Consider the following 16,731-nt stretch of genomic DNA (forward strand, 5'->3'; position numbering starts at 1 on the left):
CCTCCATACTGGGATTTCTGATCAACTGCCCTATTCACCACAGTTATGGCATTTATGTTAAATAGATTAAAGGCTGAGCAACTTAGAGTTTCTCTGAGTGGTGTGTTGTTTCAGCTGCTTTTACATTAAAATCTATTTGCGTTAGTGAGGAAATACCATAATCACGTTCTGCTGGGAGAAAAACTTGTTCATGGACTAAAATTTATCCATTTCTTCTTAGAGCAGAAGTGTCTTCTGGTGAGAGGATGAACAGGCTGGTTCCTAGTGACCATTACTTATGAAAACACTCAGTTCTTCACATATCTCATAAAGAGACCTCTATGGCAGATGCTGTGGGAAAGACTTAGTCATCTCCCATAGAAATAACTTAAAAACATTTTCAGTCCAGATCTTTAACCCACTGAAGTCACCAACCTAATTCATAGAAATGTACCCTATCAGGCAGTACAGTACAGTAAGCTGCAAGACTCAGAAGTAATCAATTCCTCATGTTATTTGCAGGTTTTCAATTTATTAGGACTAGAATCAGATTCTTCAGAAACATTTTCTAGCACTGTTTAAAGACTTTCATTTTTTTCTCCGTTTTCTGTAATTTAACCACTTGGAAGCTTTTGTTCAAAACCAGTCTATGGTAAGCATAATGGGATGATTACATTACTACAAAAAATCCAGAAATTTATATAAATAAGATGACAAATCTTCCTCTGTTTGATTCGAGCTGCTTGTGGATGCTTTCTCTCCCCTTCCCCCCAACCCCGTATTGATCTGTGCTACTCATGAATTGGTAGACTGGTTCTTATTTTGGTACAATTACCAGAGCTTCTGTTGTTAAGAATCCCTTAGGTAAGGAGGCAGAGGCTACAGAAGGGATGCAGCCCTTGTCCCTCAGGCTATGAAGCCCTGTGTCCCCACCATGGACAGGTGTTTACTTCTGTCAGCTCTGCAGCCTCACTGGGAACATCTGGCCATAGGACAGGAAGAAGAGCTGGCAAAGGGGTGTTTCAGGTGAAGGTGAGCCAGAGGCTTTACTCAAGCACTGCCAGGAGCAAAAGAGAGCACAGGTCTGCATTTTTGCATTGTGCTTTTTTTGTAACCTGGTCCTCTTGAGCTTTGCTGCTTCTTAGTAGCACTAAGGGTTCAGAATATCCGTGCACCAGAAAGCTTTCCTAAATCAATAGGCTCCTGTTGCTACATAAATACCTAACTGGAGCAGAGATGTTTATTTTCAAAGTGGGAGATGTTGCTCCTGTGACAATGTTTTATTATAATGATTTTGATCCTGAACCTGCAATCTTTACACCGAGACAAGACTCCCCTTGATTTCAGTGCAAGCTTTGTCTGACTAAGGATTTCAGAATTAGCTCTTTGCTTTTGTTTTTATTGAAAAACAAGCCTGTGCTTGACAAGGGGAAAACAGTAAGTGGATCATGTCAGGGAGACAAGTTCCTATGAGAAATTTCTAGCAGGAAAAACACAGCTTTACGATTGCACGGCAATAAGTTACAAGATTCAAGTTTAAAGAATTGTCCAGAAGATTAAAAAAATGCTAGTGCACTAATGTGAAGAGTACCTATTCCATCAAGGGAAAAGGCCCAACGCAGCACATCTCTGGTACCTCTTCATCAGACGACACCAATGAGTAAAGGTTGAATAATAATAATATTTAAATTAAAAAAATCAAAACATCCATGGAATTAAACACATTTTGACACAAGGATTTTTGAGGGATTACTGCACAAGCCTAGCCATACTTTATGCCACCAAAAGGGCCTTGAACCCACTCCTACCTGAGCATGGCAGCCCTGCACCAGCACATCAGCCTCCACAAGCACCATCTAAAAATGTGCCATTTGCAATGGGGAGCCACACAGCACCCAAACCCTGCAAAACTGGGGAGCACATAAAGCTCTGCAGCTAATACAATTTGCAGGGGCTCAGAAATGGCAGCAGAGGGGCTGGGGTGGGGGGCCAGGTGGGCAAGTAGTACCATGGGAGTAGGGCAAGCATAGGAGGCTGGGGCAGGGAAATGCAGAGCCAGGGTTTCACTCAACGGCTGTCCCCTGCCCTCCAGCTTCAGCAGACCCAAAAAAAGACCCCAGGACAGAATGTCAGCAGGCAGAGATGTCCATTGGCTAGTCTGGCAAACAGGAGCAAATGGGATGCTTAAGTGGGTTTAGGATTTTGCTGGGCAGGAGAGGTGCAGTCTAGGGAGTCAGAGTTTTGTTGTTGTTGTTATAAACCACAAATTCCCAGTGGGAACTGAGGGCTGTCAGTGTGCCGCTCAGCCTGCAGCCTCTTGCTGAGCCCTGGTGTGTGCTTTGCTGTCCCAATGATGCAGACGAGTGCTCCCAGAAGTTCATCCCTGCTCTGGTTTGATCCAAATCAGGGGGGATCGGTGTTGCTGCAGGCACGGACCTAGCAAGGGGCAATGTGAGGATGCATTCTGTGGGGGAGGCTGGTGCGGTGCTACATTAAAGACCATCAACTCCTTAGCCCAGAAAACGTACACTGCAGCCTGAATTAGCTCAGTAATTTCAGGTACTGGATTTCAAGGGTGGGGAGCAGTGGGGGCCACATGTCAGCCAAGTCAGCAGCCCATCCTGCACCCGAGCAGGCGAGGCCCCTGGCACGGTGCCCCCCCCATTAGGAGGCTGCACCAAATACCGATCCTCAGAAGCAGCGGTGCAGCAGCATCACGCTGCAAAAAGGAGCGTTCCGCTCACCCCGCTGAGCAGGCTGCCAATCCGTTTTCACGGGATTCTGCAGCCCTCCTTGATCCTGCTTTTTTAGAAAAGAGATAACGCGGGGGTCAATATGTTTAATTAAAGTAATTCCTTTTATAGGCACGAACCGCGGGCATCTTCCCTCCCGCGGGTGCGGGAGCAGAGGCGGCTTCTCCCGCCGTGCCCCCTCGCTCCTCACCGCGCCGGTCACACACACCCCCGCGGGACCCACCTGCCCACTTCAGAAAAAGAGCCTTATCACATCGTTTTTTACTTTCCCCAGCCCGCCCCACTCCCGAGCCGCGGATTCCGCCGGCCACCGGGGAACTCACTGCGGCGGCAAGTAAGCGATGGGTACCGACCCCCGGGGAATGGGGGAGGGGACGACACGCATCGGGCAGGCCCCCTCTCCCGACGGCGGCACCTTCCAGGGTACGGGGGGTCCACCCGCGGGTGGGCGGGCAGGTGGAGACACGGGAGAGGGAGGGGGTGGGGTAAGGTGACCGGGGCGTTCTAACACGGAGCCGATGCCGAACCCCTCCCCCCCCCGAAATACGCTCTCGAACGCCGCCCGTCCAGCGCCCGTCGCGGCGCGGCTCGCTCGCTCCCGGTCCGTGCCGTCCCCCCGGCGGCCGCCGCCCGGTGGGACCCGCCCGGCTCCGCAGTGTAGGGGGCTGCCCCGTCACCTGATCGCCGCCGCGCGCGCGCGCACCGCCCGTCCCCCCCCCCCCTTCCCCTCCCCTCCCGCGAGCGCGCGCGGGGGCGGGGGTGCCCGGTATATACGGCCCCGCCACCCCCGCCCCTGCCTGCCTCCTGCAGCAGGGCAGCCGCCGAGCCGCCGCCGGCCCCGGCAGGTAGGCGAGCCGCGCTGCACCGGGGCTACCACCGGGTGAGTGTGCGGGCCCCGGCCTCCCCCCCGCCCGCCCCCCACCAGCCTCACGGTGGGGGGCGAGGGGTGCCGCCGCTGTGGGAAGGTGCTGGAGGGGAGGCGGTCGCGGGTAGGGGGGTGGCTTGCCTGGGCTGTACCTGTTGCGAGGCTTGGGGGGCTGAGGGCGTGGGCGGAGGTGCGGAGTTTGGGGCGGCGGCGGCCGGTAGCTGCCCGCGCCGCGCCCATGGGAAAGAGCGCCCGGAGGTTCGGCGGGTCGCCCGGCCCCGCCGCGGAGGATCGAGGCGGCTTCGCCCTGCCCGCCCCGGGGTGGCAGTTGGTGCTGGCGCGGAGGAGCGGGTGTGCGGCCGGGCTGGGCCGGGGAGCGGCGACACCTGCACTACGGCAGCCCACGGGCGCAGCCCCCGCCCCGGGTTGCTTCCGGAAAGTTTCTAGAACTCCTTAAAATCAGAAGTTGCTTTAAAAAAAATACCAACCTAACTAAGCTCCCGACGACTGGTCTCCCGGTGCTGCCGCGGCCCGGTAAGGACGCTGGTGCGGAGGCTTGCCTTGGCGCCCTGCCGTTCCCGCACCGCTGCGCGCCGGCCGGCCGGCTGGCACCGTGTGCGCGCTGCCGCGGGAGACACGCGTGGCCCCGGCGCCGCCGGGCGGGTGGGGCTGCGGGCGCCGGCCACGCACCGTGCGCTGGGGCTGCGGGGCCGAGTGCCCCGGGCGGGAACTGCGCCCGAAAGGGATTCGCAATACCGCGGTGCTGGCGTCCGGGGAGTTGGGGATGGAGGTTGATTTTTTTTTTTAAGTTAAAATCCCTCCAAAGTTGTGCTAGCATCACATCCTAGCCGCTGCTTGCCTCCCGAGGGTCACGCAAAACCACAATTGAGGTTTCTTAATAACATTTTGGTTGGGGAAATCCAGTATATGTAAAAAACCCCAAACCTCAATCCCAATTTATTGGGAAGAGCAGCCACTCCACAGGAGTGTGCCTTTGCCAGGCAGATTTGGGACCCGAGTGCTGCACTGGCGTGCGTAGGAATGTTCCAGAACAGTGACGCCGCCCGTTCCACTGGTAAGGTGGGCACGGTCTCCGCTGCAGAAGCGCCTCAGAGCACCCCCTCTTGCTAGGGTCTACACAAGGAGAATGGGCAAGCAGGCTGCTGCACCTCTGCGACACATCTCGTTGTAACCTGGGGTGTGGGGGGTGACCATGTGAAGCTGCTGTGCAGAGTGTCCGTGAGGAGGAGAGTTCAGTTTCCCTCGTGCAGTTGTGGTTCGGTGGCCAGGCTGGAGCTTGGTGCAGTCATTAATGGGGAATCACCGGGAAACGCCTTTGCTGTGCTGCTTCTACTGAAGTGGTTTTGAGAAATCCAGGTTGCTACCACCTGAAAGAAGTTCAAAGCAGCAATAGTTGGTGATGCTCCCTTTTAACAAGCCCAGTGCTCCAGCTGTAGAGTGCTAGCTCTCTTTGTAGCACAGACATTAACATGCTTTTATGCAGCAGGATGAGTTCTTTCTGCTTTCTAACAAACTAGACCAATTACACAAAATCAGCTGAGAGGGGTGACCTACTTGGAGGGAAAAGAGGAAAAAGAATGTTTGAGGAGACTTTGATCTCAAACATCGTTTTGCTGAGGAGACCTTGATTTCAAACATCATTTTACATGTCCTAAGCGAGCAGGGTTATTACCTCCTGAAGGTGTGAAAGACATGGTGTAAAGGCTTGCCTTTTTTTTCTTGCTGCTTTAGCAGAAAGGAAATGGCAGTTGGTGAACACACATTTCAAGTGTTTCTTGAACGTTCTTACATTAGTTCTGTAACATCAAGAAGTTAAAATACCTAGAACCTTACCCTGTCTCTCTCAGACCGCATTTAAAATTGGAGCATCATTAGCAAAATTGTAGATAGTTTTGGGGAAGCGGCAGATATTTTATGGTTGAAAGTCACAAAGCCAACAAATAACATCTTCACAAATACCTGGGTCTTGCAGGTCTTCGACATGGTTGGCACTGCCACAGCTACCTTCCTGCAAGCGACTCAGTGCAGTGTGTAAGTACGAGAGATGTTCCTATGAATTTTTGTGTGCATGGATTGTGGTAGAGTAACGGTTCACAGAATGGTACGATTGGAAGAGACCTCTAAAGATTGAGTCCAACCCCCTCTGCTAAAGGAGATAAAAAGCAGGGGTTGCTTCCCCCCTCTTTAAATAGGCGGGCTGATTGCGACAAATAGGGAGTGTAGCATATTGCAGATGTTTTTGGTTCGGAGGCATCATGGGTAATATCTGAAAGGCACTGCTGTTTGTACCAAAAAAAAAAGTCACTAGGAAAGAATTTGCCTGCATTTCCAGTGCTCACGTTATCAGCACCTATTCCCCGTGAAAGAAAGATACCTTTCAATTAATTTGTGGCAATGTTTTGGTCTTTCTTGAGCCATTGAAATGCCAGAAGGTAGGTACCACAAAGTATACATTAATACCACTCAACAGTCAGTGAATAGATAAAAGTCACAAACAAAACTATGATATGGTAACAAGTACAATTTATTTCATATGAAAATAATGTGTTTTAAGAATATGAACTGTCTTACCAGCATGAAACATCATTGCGTTAAATATGCCCGTTCAGAAGGGAAGAGTTGGCTGCTTTTTACCACAGGCTGAGTAATTGTAGATTAATAGGATTTTGTCAGATACATGCTGGGAAATGTTAGTGTAAGAAGTAATGATTCTTCTTAATATGCCTGCCTTTTACCTTGAAAAGAAGTCCTCATTTTGGAAGACTTAGTACCGCATATGTGCATGATGGCGGTCTAGAGATGCAGAGTAGGTTTTAAAAAGGAGAGAAATAACTGATGCCCATAAGATCACTTTTAGAAATAGGAGGGATTGAGGAGATGTGACTTCCTGTGAAAAAGCTGTGTCCTACCATATTTATTTTCCCTTGAATGCATCAGGCTAAATGGTGCTCCATTTTGACTTGTGTTAGCTTAATATTGTTGTTGGCTAGTCTTAGTGAGACTAATCTTTAAAAAGATAAGTGAGGACTACAAATTCTTGAATGAAACAATGTACATCGTGAGACCTAGGAGAACATGATGTTGCTTGAAGTTTTTTTTTGAAAAGCAGAAAATGTTTTCTGTACTCTAGGGGTGCCTTTGGTATTTTCTCACAGTGTGTCCTTGATATTTAGCATGGAAGGTACGGCTGCTTCAAATCAGTCACATTAAATAGCGGTTAAGTAAATGCAATGTGCTTTCCTGAGAAACTTGTCATTTGCTATTCTTACAAATCTACTAAATTCATGTGTTCCCTGAAAATCTTGTGACTTGGATTTTGTAAGTATAAAGTTTTTAACGTTCTTTCCACATATGATGCAGTTGTGTAGTACTGTCAATACATATGCGTGGTGGAAGGAGGGGAAACAGTAATACTTCATCTTGTTTTAACGTTTACACTTGATATGTCATATACAAATAGAATGAGATTGATGCAGGGGGTGTGTGTAGAAAATCCTTGTCCTCAGAATACATATATATATTTTTTTAGGAAAAATAACTGATGGATACAGGCTTGCCTGGTTTTTGGAGGGAGCGGGTGCTTTGAAGAAGGGTATGCGATTGTGGCTTTTCTTCTGGTAATTCTTAATTTTTAAAGAATTGGCTTTCTAGTTTAAGAAAACCAGTAAGGGAGAGAGAAATGCGAGACATTATTACAGGAAAAGGTCAGTACTATCCTCTTCCTTCGTTGTTTTATTCATGGGGGTTTTTTCCTTCTTGCATCTGACCTACCAAAGATTATTTGGGAGGGGAGGGAAAGAAGAGAGTGTGTGGTTTTTTTGGTGGGTTTTTTTTTTTCCCCCGGGAGGTAGACACACTGTATCTGAGGGGATGCTTAATTAGAAAATTGTAATACAGCCTTACAGCCTAATGGAGTGAGAAGATGACAATTCTCAGCCAGCTGGGTGGGGCACAATGCAGTGCTAACTGTAAGCCTTTTGTCTAATAAAAATATCTGAAACAAAGTGATTGACTATCAGCATCCCACTTGACCCTTTGAGGATAGGAAAACAGTTAATTCATGTATCTTTCACTTACCACCTGGTATGTTAGAGTTGTGTATTACTAGAGAGCCATGACTCTTGCAGCTTTGGTTCCTATTGCAGCATGGCTATGCAGAGTTTGAAAGATTATTTGTGAAATACTGCCTGTTGAAATTATTAAAGCTTCGAGTAAAAGAAAAGCCCTGCTAAACTGCAAAACAGCTGCTAAACTACTTCACCTGACCGTTTTTGAGGTTTATTTTCTTGTCAGTGCAGTGTATTAACTTCACCAGAGTTTCCCAGGGCTGCTGGAAAAATACAAATCTTGCTGTACCTAAGCTGCACTTTAAGTCTCCTGTATTACTGAATAGTTGGAATTACTAGATAATTACAGAAAACCTACTGCATTATGTAAGTTAAATGTAGGCATTGTTTAAAAACTTTATTTTAATGAGATAAGATGTTTTTAAATGTTGTTGCTAGAAAAATGAATTTGAGCTTTTTTTTTTAATGCTGAAAATACTGCATGACTAGTAAGGAATTTGTAGCATTTCGTAAACAGGATATTTGCAAGACGTTGTGGGATTTTTTTTTTTAAGGCCCTAGAATGTAAAATTAAGTCTAAATAATCCCAGATATGTGTAAGCAGTGATTCGTTTTGCTCAATATGAAGCAGTATAAATGGTATAGCTTAAGCAAGACTCTAGTAAGCCTGAACCTATTGAAAATTATGTTGAAAATTATGTCTGATTGTTCTGATGCAGATCATCAGTGTGAGGGGAATTTTATGTGGTTATGAGGTACCTTGGAAAACGAATATTCCTGTTGGTTTGTTAGTCTGTTAAATGCTTAATTGCGTCCTTTGAACACGATTGAGGTGGTTGATTTATAAATTAATACTTGCTTTAAATGCTAGGTGACAGTATCGCCACTGAAATGTGGAATTCTGCGCTTTACACTTTCTGTAGAGACAAACAATTTAATTTGCATGTATCGAAAAGAAAATGGTGGCTTCTCTTCTTTTAGTGAAGACTGAATACAAAACCGATGTGGTTAACGTTGGGGCATTGTTTTGCAAATAACGATGTATATGCTGAAACCTCACCACAAAATCTGACAAACTTTAAAATGAGCAATGAACAGTTTGAGATGCAGTTCCTTTCTGCTGCATTCAATACCTGAATGTTATGATGGGTGTCTGTATTAAAAGAACATGCTCAGGCTTATATATTGTATTGTGGATAAAATAGGGAATAGGCTAAAGGGGGGGAATGTAAATGCTATCCAGGAACTGTTTTTTCTTAAGCTTACTGTAGGATATTCAATGCTAAGATGAAAAAGTATAAATGGTAAACAGTTCATATTTATCATCTGTGCAGTATTGATCTAGATGAAAAAGAAACAAGTAAAAATCAGCATTTTAAATAGAACTTATAAATGAATCTCTAAGACTTTGAAACCTCTAATCAGTGTAAATTGGAGGGGAGGAGAAGGGATTGAGGGACCAGTTGCAGGAGTAGAGCACATGTTCTACTTCAGCTCTGTGTAAGGAAGTAGGCATCATGATGGAGAAGATAAAGCAACTGCCTCAACTTACTGGATTTCAAGTCAACTAGTAGCAGTTGTGAATTATATGGGATGTTTCTGCAAATCAGTGCATTGCGTCTGTGCTTTGTTGGAGCAGCAGACCTATTTGCAAAGCTGTTTGTCACATTGTCGTTTTTATTATAATAGGGCTTATATGGAAATATTCCTGCAATGCATCTAAAGAGAAGACAAATGGCAGCGTTTATAGAAGGTGGCAGATTATTCCGCAATGTGTGTGTAGGGAGGAGGGGGTTGGTGGTGGTGTCCCCATTCCCCCCCCCCTTTACTAAAGAAAGATTGACATTATTTTGTTTAAATACGGTGCGTGTTACATTGGACTAATGTAAAGATTAACACAATAGGACCCTTAACCTGGTTAAGGACTCTGGGTCCTGCCCCAAGATAAATAATGAATACGGTTTTGTTTGCCCAGCGAGTCTCACTCTGTGGAGAAATAGCTGGGAGTCTGATTTATTTTTTCTTTTTAACTGCTTGTCTTGCATGTAAATCAGTTATAATCAGAGATACTTTGGAAGAAGTTTGGCCTTTCTAACAAGCCAAAAGGCTTGACTTTTGTTGTTTCAGCCAAAGGGCCTGATCCCATTTTAATATTTTTATGCTTAACATCAATTTCAAGATTAAGAAAATAAATGACTTCTTCAGATGATGTAAAGCAGCAATTGCTCTTGTGGACTTGTGCTGTTCATGCTTTGTGGTGAATGCAGTCCTTAGGAATTCAGCTATATACTGCTCATTTTCATGTAAATTTGGGATTTAATTTTTCTTGACACGTAAGAGCAAAGAACATGAACATGGCAGGCAGAGATGATAAAAAATTGGGGTTTTCCCCTCATTGGGAGAGACTGCTGAATAGCTTTAATTTCTCAGCCTTCCTTACTAAGGGGTAGCATACAAAGGGAAGCAAGTCTTAGAGGATGATACAGGCATTTTATGTGGGAAGGTGCAAAGCTGGACCCAAGTTCCTTAGTCTCCTCATAGGTCACACCTTCCCCCCACGCTGTGGAGCTCACCTGATAGTGGATACTTCTGGCAGAGTTTTTGACTGCTCTTTACTCAGTGTTCATCTCAGAGGCTGACAAATAAGAAACAATTGTTTTAAGGATTTGCCGAAGTTCAGACTTAAATTAGAATGCTTCTTAAGACAGGCACCTGAAAGAAAAAAACATTATTTTGGCTAACTGTCAAGGTAGTGATGTCATGGGAAACTTTGGGGTGTATTGCAGGGAAATGGCTGCCTTCAGTTGTCTCTCCCTCAGATCCTTCTTGGGTGCCAGTTTGGGGTGTCATTAGCCAAGTTGAGAACCCTTTTCTTTGAGATGCACCTTGCACTTTTGCTCTGTTAGCACAAGCTCGATTTTTTTTCTCGGCTTGCTGGCCATGTGGTGAGCTTTTGTCCTGAGATGTTTAACTCATCAAGACCTTTGAAAACAAGTATTTGCAAGGGTGAGAGAAGAAGCACGGGTGTTGCTGCAGCCAGATGAATGGTGCTGTTGACTGCGGCTGAGCTGAGGCGTGCCCTGCAGGTGGTCATGAAGTGGCTGTGTATCCCTTGCCCTGTGTCTTCCCAAGACAGGAGGTCTGCAAAAGGCACCATAAGAGTCTCTTACCACCTACTTTCCAGTTCAGTGTTAGATAACTTACCAGAATGAGGTTACTCTAACCTAAAGAAAGAAAAATCCCTGTCTAGCGGTTAGTGACTCATATGCAGCATGTTACACAGCTGCTTCGAGACGAATGGCAGCCTCAAAGTGCCAGTGCAGGTACTAGAGCTTTGGAGCTAACTCTGGTTGTAAGTCACCCTTGAGGATTTTTTTTGAGGTTTACTGGAAACCAGTGGAAACACTCTTGGTGTGCAGTGGTAGATATTGTATCAGTGAAGAAGCTGGTGGCTGCATCTTAAGTCTCCGTTGTTGAGTGATCACCAGGTCCACGTGAGACAGTGAAGGTCCAGACAGAAGGCAGGACAAAACTGAGGCACTTGTAGTGAGAGTTATACCCCACTTTCCCTCCACTTCAGCCCTTGTATGTTGCTTCCCTGAGAGTCATTCAGGCTGAGCACAGCCTGAGGACCTTGGAGCTGATACTGACAGAGCAAGCTTGCTCTCAAAGGAGAGGATGATGTTAACAGCTGCTTAAAAAAAACCCAAAAAACCTCAAAAAAAAAACCCCAAAACAAAACCCCTGAAAACAAAGGGAGGGGGGGAACCCCAAAACAACTTGAACAGATGTCAAGTCTGACCTTAGGCATGTAAATAAGCTTCCTTCCAGCAAAGAATTGGGTGAGGTGGAAATGATGTTTATCATCTTCTTATGAGTGTGCTGAGATGTCTAGTGTTTATAAAAGTGTTCATGATCCTTAGGGAAGGAGTGCATTGTGATTCTGGCTGGCACTCCTGCTTTATAACACCCTTTGTAGGGGTGAGGTGGAAAGTGTTGTTTGAATCTCCTTAAAACCTGCTTGCTGTGGGCTCCTTCAAAAATTGAGGACAGCTTTTCTGGATAGCTAGAGCACTGGAATGCATTATCCAACTGGCCATCAATATTGGAATGGCAGAAATGGGGAATGTACAAGGTTGCATGTAGCCTTCTTTTGGGGAAGAGGAGGGGTGTTTTTTTTCCCTCATTTTGCATCTAAAGTGAAAGAAAAATCTGCTGGCCAGAGAAGCTTGGGAAGCACTGTGTGCTTTGTAGCCTGCAAAGCGGGCTTTGACACTGTTTGGACCCTAGCAACTGGAGTGTGGATGGGATTTTACTGCTGAGTGATGTGCACTCAGCAGGGAACCTCCACATCTGCCAGTGGCTTTGGCCCTGGACAACATCATGTGCTGGATTATGGAGGCTGTCATTTATCATCACTGTCTCTGACTATAAAAGAGAGTCCAGCACTCCTGACAAAGCGATGGGAGGATTGGGTATGGATTTGTTTTTTTTTTTTTGAAGGAGGAAAAGGAGTTTGGGAAGGAGGGAGGGAAAGACCCCTAAAGATTTACAGCAACAACTTTACGCTTGCACAGAGTTAAAATTTGCATGAAGAGTAAAAAGTAGTATAAATAAGTGTGCCTGAGCACAATTAGAGATAGGGATTATTTAAAAGAAAAAAAAGGCAGGAGGGCTTGTGTTCAGAAAGGTCATCAGGATTAAGATTTCCTTTGAGGGCAAGCTGGTGGGAGGTGAGGGAAGCTTTCTAGGAAGGAAGATGCAGTGTGTCAGAAAAGGAGTGGGTTACCTGGTTGCTGCAGGAAAGCTCCATGAGGCTTGCAAGCACACAAGGTGTAGGACATCCAGGACTATGCTTCTCATCATCCCTGTGCCAGGAGGCTGGTGTCCACCTGTATAGCAAACAACCTATTTGAGGTGTGTAAAGGTTGAATGGTAATGGGATTAATAGCACACCTGCAATCTAAAAAAAGAAACCAAGTCCTGGTACTTGGTAGCTCAGTTCTGCTCCTGTTAAAATCTTCTGGTCTTCTACTTTTGATTGCAGGAGGTACAACTGAAAGATTCAACTCACAGTGAATAAACTGCAGGGGCTTACCATTAGCATTCTTTAGGAAGGTATTGAGTATTCACATAGGTTTTTATACTGAGAGCTATGGTGCCCTGTACTGCTTTTTTGTTTAGGGCTTGTTTTCTATTCATGCAACGTCAGTCCTCTGGAGACCTGCTGGCTTTCCTTCAGATATGTTTTCAGCAACATTAATGTGACATTTTAAAGCCCGTTTGCCAAGTCTTGAGCAGGGTTGATCAGTTCAAAAGATAATCCAACAGTGTTAGGAAAACAAGTTCATTACACCCTTCCATCAGAAACCAGAACACAAGGGGGCATCTAACAGGGTGCATCAGGAAAGCCTCTTGTACTACCCCAGTGATACATGCAGGACCTCTGGTCACTACCAGCACTTGGAGGAGAGTCACTGCTGACTTTGTGCCACCCATGTCCATTGTGCATTATGTCCTTGCAAGGCTTGACTGGATCTGGAGTGTGAGTCCCTCCTCCCATACCGTGCTGCCTTTGCCACCAAGGTGCCTTAAAAGTTGCTAATCTGCTGTCTCATGGAAAAAAGTGTTTGGGGTTTTTCCTATTGAATGTCAGCTCCTGCCTAGTCACATCAGTGTCATATAATCCACTGCCTGTGTGTTTCTCAGTTGCCATCCCAGTCTGGATGACTTTCCCCTCATGGCTCACCTTCTTGTTCTTTCCAGGCTGCTGCTGTGCTTGCAGCAGATCTGGGTGCTGTCAAAGCCTGGCATCCTCGTGCAGTGATGCTACAAATAACAGATGGTGCAAGAACTCATGTCTTCAGTGTGTCCCACAAGAGGTGCAGATGCAAGTTCAAGGTCCTTGGGAGCAGGGATTTTTTTGAAAACACATAACCTGATGAGAAGCAATGGCAGCAGCAGGAGAAAGCTTCAGTAGGTATCTCAGCCCACACTCCATTTCAGAACAGCAATGAGAACATTCAGCAGTTGGTAGTCTGATGTGTCCTGGGATATAAAGATTTTTTTTAATTCTGGCTTTGCTGGTTATTCAAGAATCAGGTGATGAAAAATTTGAGGTTTTTGTTTTCTCCATCTTAAAGTGGCAAAAGTTTCTTTGTGCTGCTTGACACAAAATCTAGCTGTAGCCTGAGAGCACTGTGGCTTCTCTTTGGTGGAGTGTGGCTGGTGGATGATAACATGTCAAATACCAAGGAACAGCTGAACAAAAAGCTCTTTTAAAAACTAAAAAAGCCAAGCCTTGCAAAGGCCATAGTATTGGTTGTTCTTAAACTGTTTTGCCCTCTTGGGCTAGGATTGGAATGCATGTTAGATGCATATGCTCTTTTAAGGAAAGAGAAAAGACCAAGTAAGCCCTCCACTCCTGCTTGAAAAAATAATCCAGGTTAAGTTAAGCCATTCCTTAACTTCACCTATCCCAAAACTTGGGGGGAAAACACCATTCCTTCTGCTTTTAGGTCACAAGGTGTAACTTTGCCTCAGGAAATGAAGAAGGAAAGGACTGCCTTGTTGGCTGTAAGGATGCCTACAGCTCACCTGCTGTCATGGAGCTACCAAAAGTGCAGCCAAATCGTTGCTATAACCTCATGAAAAAGTTGATGAGGGCAGTGTTAGAAACTGTGGTGTCTCATTGCCTCTAGACTTTTGAGAACAGAAAATTGAAGTGATGCAGGAAATATTTCTGACAGGCAGAAAAAGGGATGTGAGTTGCTTTGCCGGTACCAGTTCTTGCATTATCTGCACCTTGATTTACACTGCTTGCTTATATTATAAATAGATCAAGTCAGGAATATGCCTTGTTTATATAAACCTGCAAAAAACACTGTATGCTGCTGGGTATTACATAGCTAACCTACAAGTGTTTTTTGTTGTCACAATTTCTGGAGGGGCTGGGCACTGTGTGTGATCTGCAGCATTAATGGGAGTGTAGGTGAGAAATGAAAGGCAGAAGGGCCTTCCCACAGAGCAGCAGGGGAACGACCTTTCCATGACTGTGGCCCAGACCAAGAGCCGTTTAACCTTGTAAACTCCCAGCTGTTGAAGGGTTTGAGGGGGCAAAATGGGGGCAAATTGACGTTAGAGGCTAATGATCCCTGGAGGGTTTCAACCCCTCACGCAAGTGCCTGGGGCTGGTAGTGGGAAGAGGAGCTAGACACAGGGCTTCCCCTTGTGTTTTTGTATTTGTCTTGTCTCCCCTCTCATCCCAGGTTTGATCAGCCAGGTCTACAACCATGCTCTGGAGGCTGTTTCCTCTCCCACGACTGGGTGAGTGATGCGAGGCCCCCTAATCTGTCAGCAGCATCCCAAGGTGGGCAAGGGGACCCAGGCTGTGGCACACCATGGCATCCCAGCTTTGGGGCTCCCCACACTGTGGGTAACAGCTGTACCTACAGCCCCTCTCCCTCCCTTGAAAATAAACACGCAGGGGATTCAATAAAAGGCAAAACCCAATGTAGTAATTGGAGAGGATCGCAAATATTATTGGGAAGAAATTGTGTGAGTAGGAAAAAGGAAGATGTGAGAGAGAGCATGTTCTGAAGGATGACAGGGTGTGGCTCAAGCATCAGTAACAAATACTGGAAGAAAAAATGCTCTTTGTTCTGCAGTCAGGTGGGTTGACAACTATTCTCACCCATCCCTGGCATGCATAACACCCAGTGCAATTAAAGATTGGGGAAGACTTGACATGCTGGAGCTACCACAAATGCAGCAAAGCAAAGCAAGCAAAATTCTTTTTAAACAATTAAGTTCCAGAGCTGGTCAGTATCAGGATCAGCATATTTGTGCTTCATACAGCTGCACTGTTTTAATGTCAGTGTTGTGTGCTCTGTGCTTCAAATGGTACGTTAAAGCTCTCTAGCATTAACATTTATACTGGCATACATGTGACTAGAATTGGGCCAAAGTGTGCGTTAAAGTGTATTAAAAATATATCCATCCATATACCCATTGCAGTACAGCAAATCAACTCATAATGACAGTCTTGCTAATTGGAAAATAATTTCAAAGCTGTTCCTTTTACACTACCCTTGTTTGTCTGACAGGTTTAACAACACTTTTTTTAAAAAATAGAAAAGGAGGAAAATAAAAGTACATCTACAGTTGCTTTTAGATTACTACAGGCTAAGGCAGTATCCTGAGCTTAAAAAAATCCCTATTGTCCTCTTTGTTGTTGTTGTTGTTTTTTAAGTTTTGTTCATTCTGCTGTAAGTTGGTTTGATTAAGTTTGTCTTCTTCCCCCCCCATCCCCAAGCATTGGAACTAAAACTTGGTGTCATTGCAGTTGCAGGCAGGAGGAAGTGAAATCCTTGCGTAAGTGAAATACTATGAACTTGTTTGTAGACAAGCAAGCGGGTTTGAGCATATAAAGCAACAAAAAGAGGATATGACCAATATACTTCTCCTCTCTTCCCATTCAGTAAAGTATTTTAAGTTCAGGGCCAGAAATTTGGACTTAATTATTTTGTGTGTATAAATATATGGATATTTTCCTATCTTCTACAAATGTCTTATTTCTCTTTCTATGAGGAAGAGAAATCTACTTGCAAATTTACATCCTGTGACATTTCCTTACGATTGCACGCTGGCGTGTGTACTGCTAGAGGCCAGCCCATCATTTCTTGGTAAAAAGAACCTTTCAGCTTGGTTACCTCCTGTAGAGAGCTAATTTTCCAGCAGTCAGACTTGATCTGGATAAATAATTAGAGAGCGTGAGAGAGAGATGAAGATGATCACATCAGCGCTGTCTGTAATTCAGTTAATACAGGCAGACCCTGTGATTTCGCGGCTGCGGCGTGCTCGCGTCGCCTCCAAAGCCGCAGAGGCAAAGCGAGCAACAAAGCCAATCCCTTACATTTGTCTTGGAAGAATTAGCGGCACTTCTCATTCATTTCTCGAAAGCTGGCAGACAGCTGCAGCACGCATCTGCAGCACGAGAAGGTGATTCTTGACACGTTTGCTCTCTCAGCACCCCACAATCCACACA

This window comes from Colius striatus, chromosome 5, assembly GCF_028858725.1.
Source record: "Colius striatus isolate bColStr4 chromosome 5, bColStr4.1.hap1, whole genome shotgun sequence".
Classification (NCBI taxonomy): domain Eukaryota; kingdom Metazoa; phylum Chordata; class Aves; order Coliiformes; family Coliidae; genus Colius; species Colius striatus.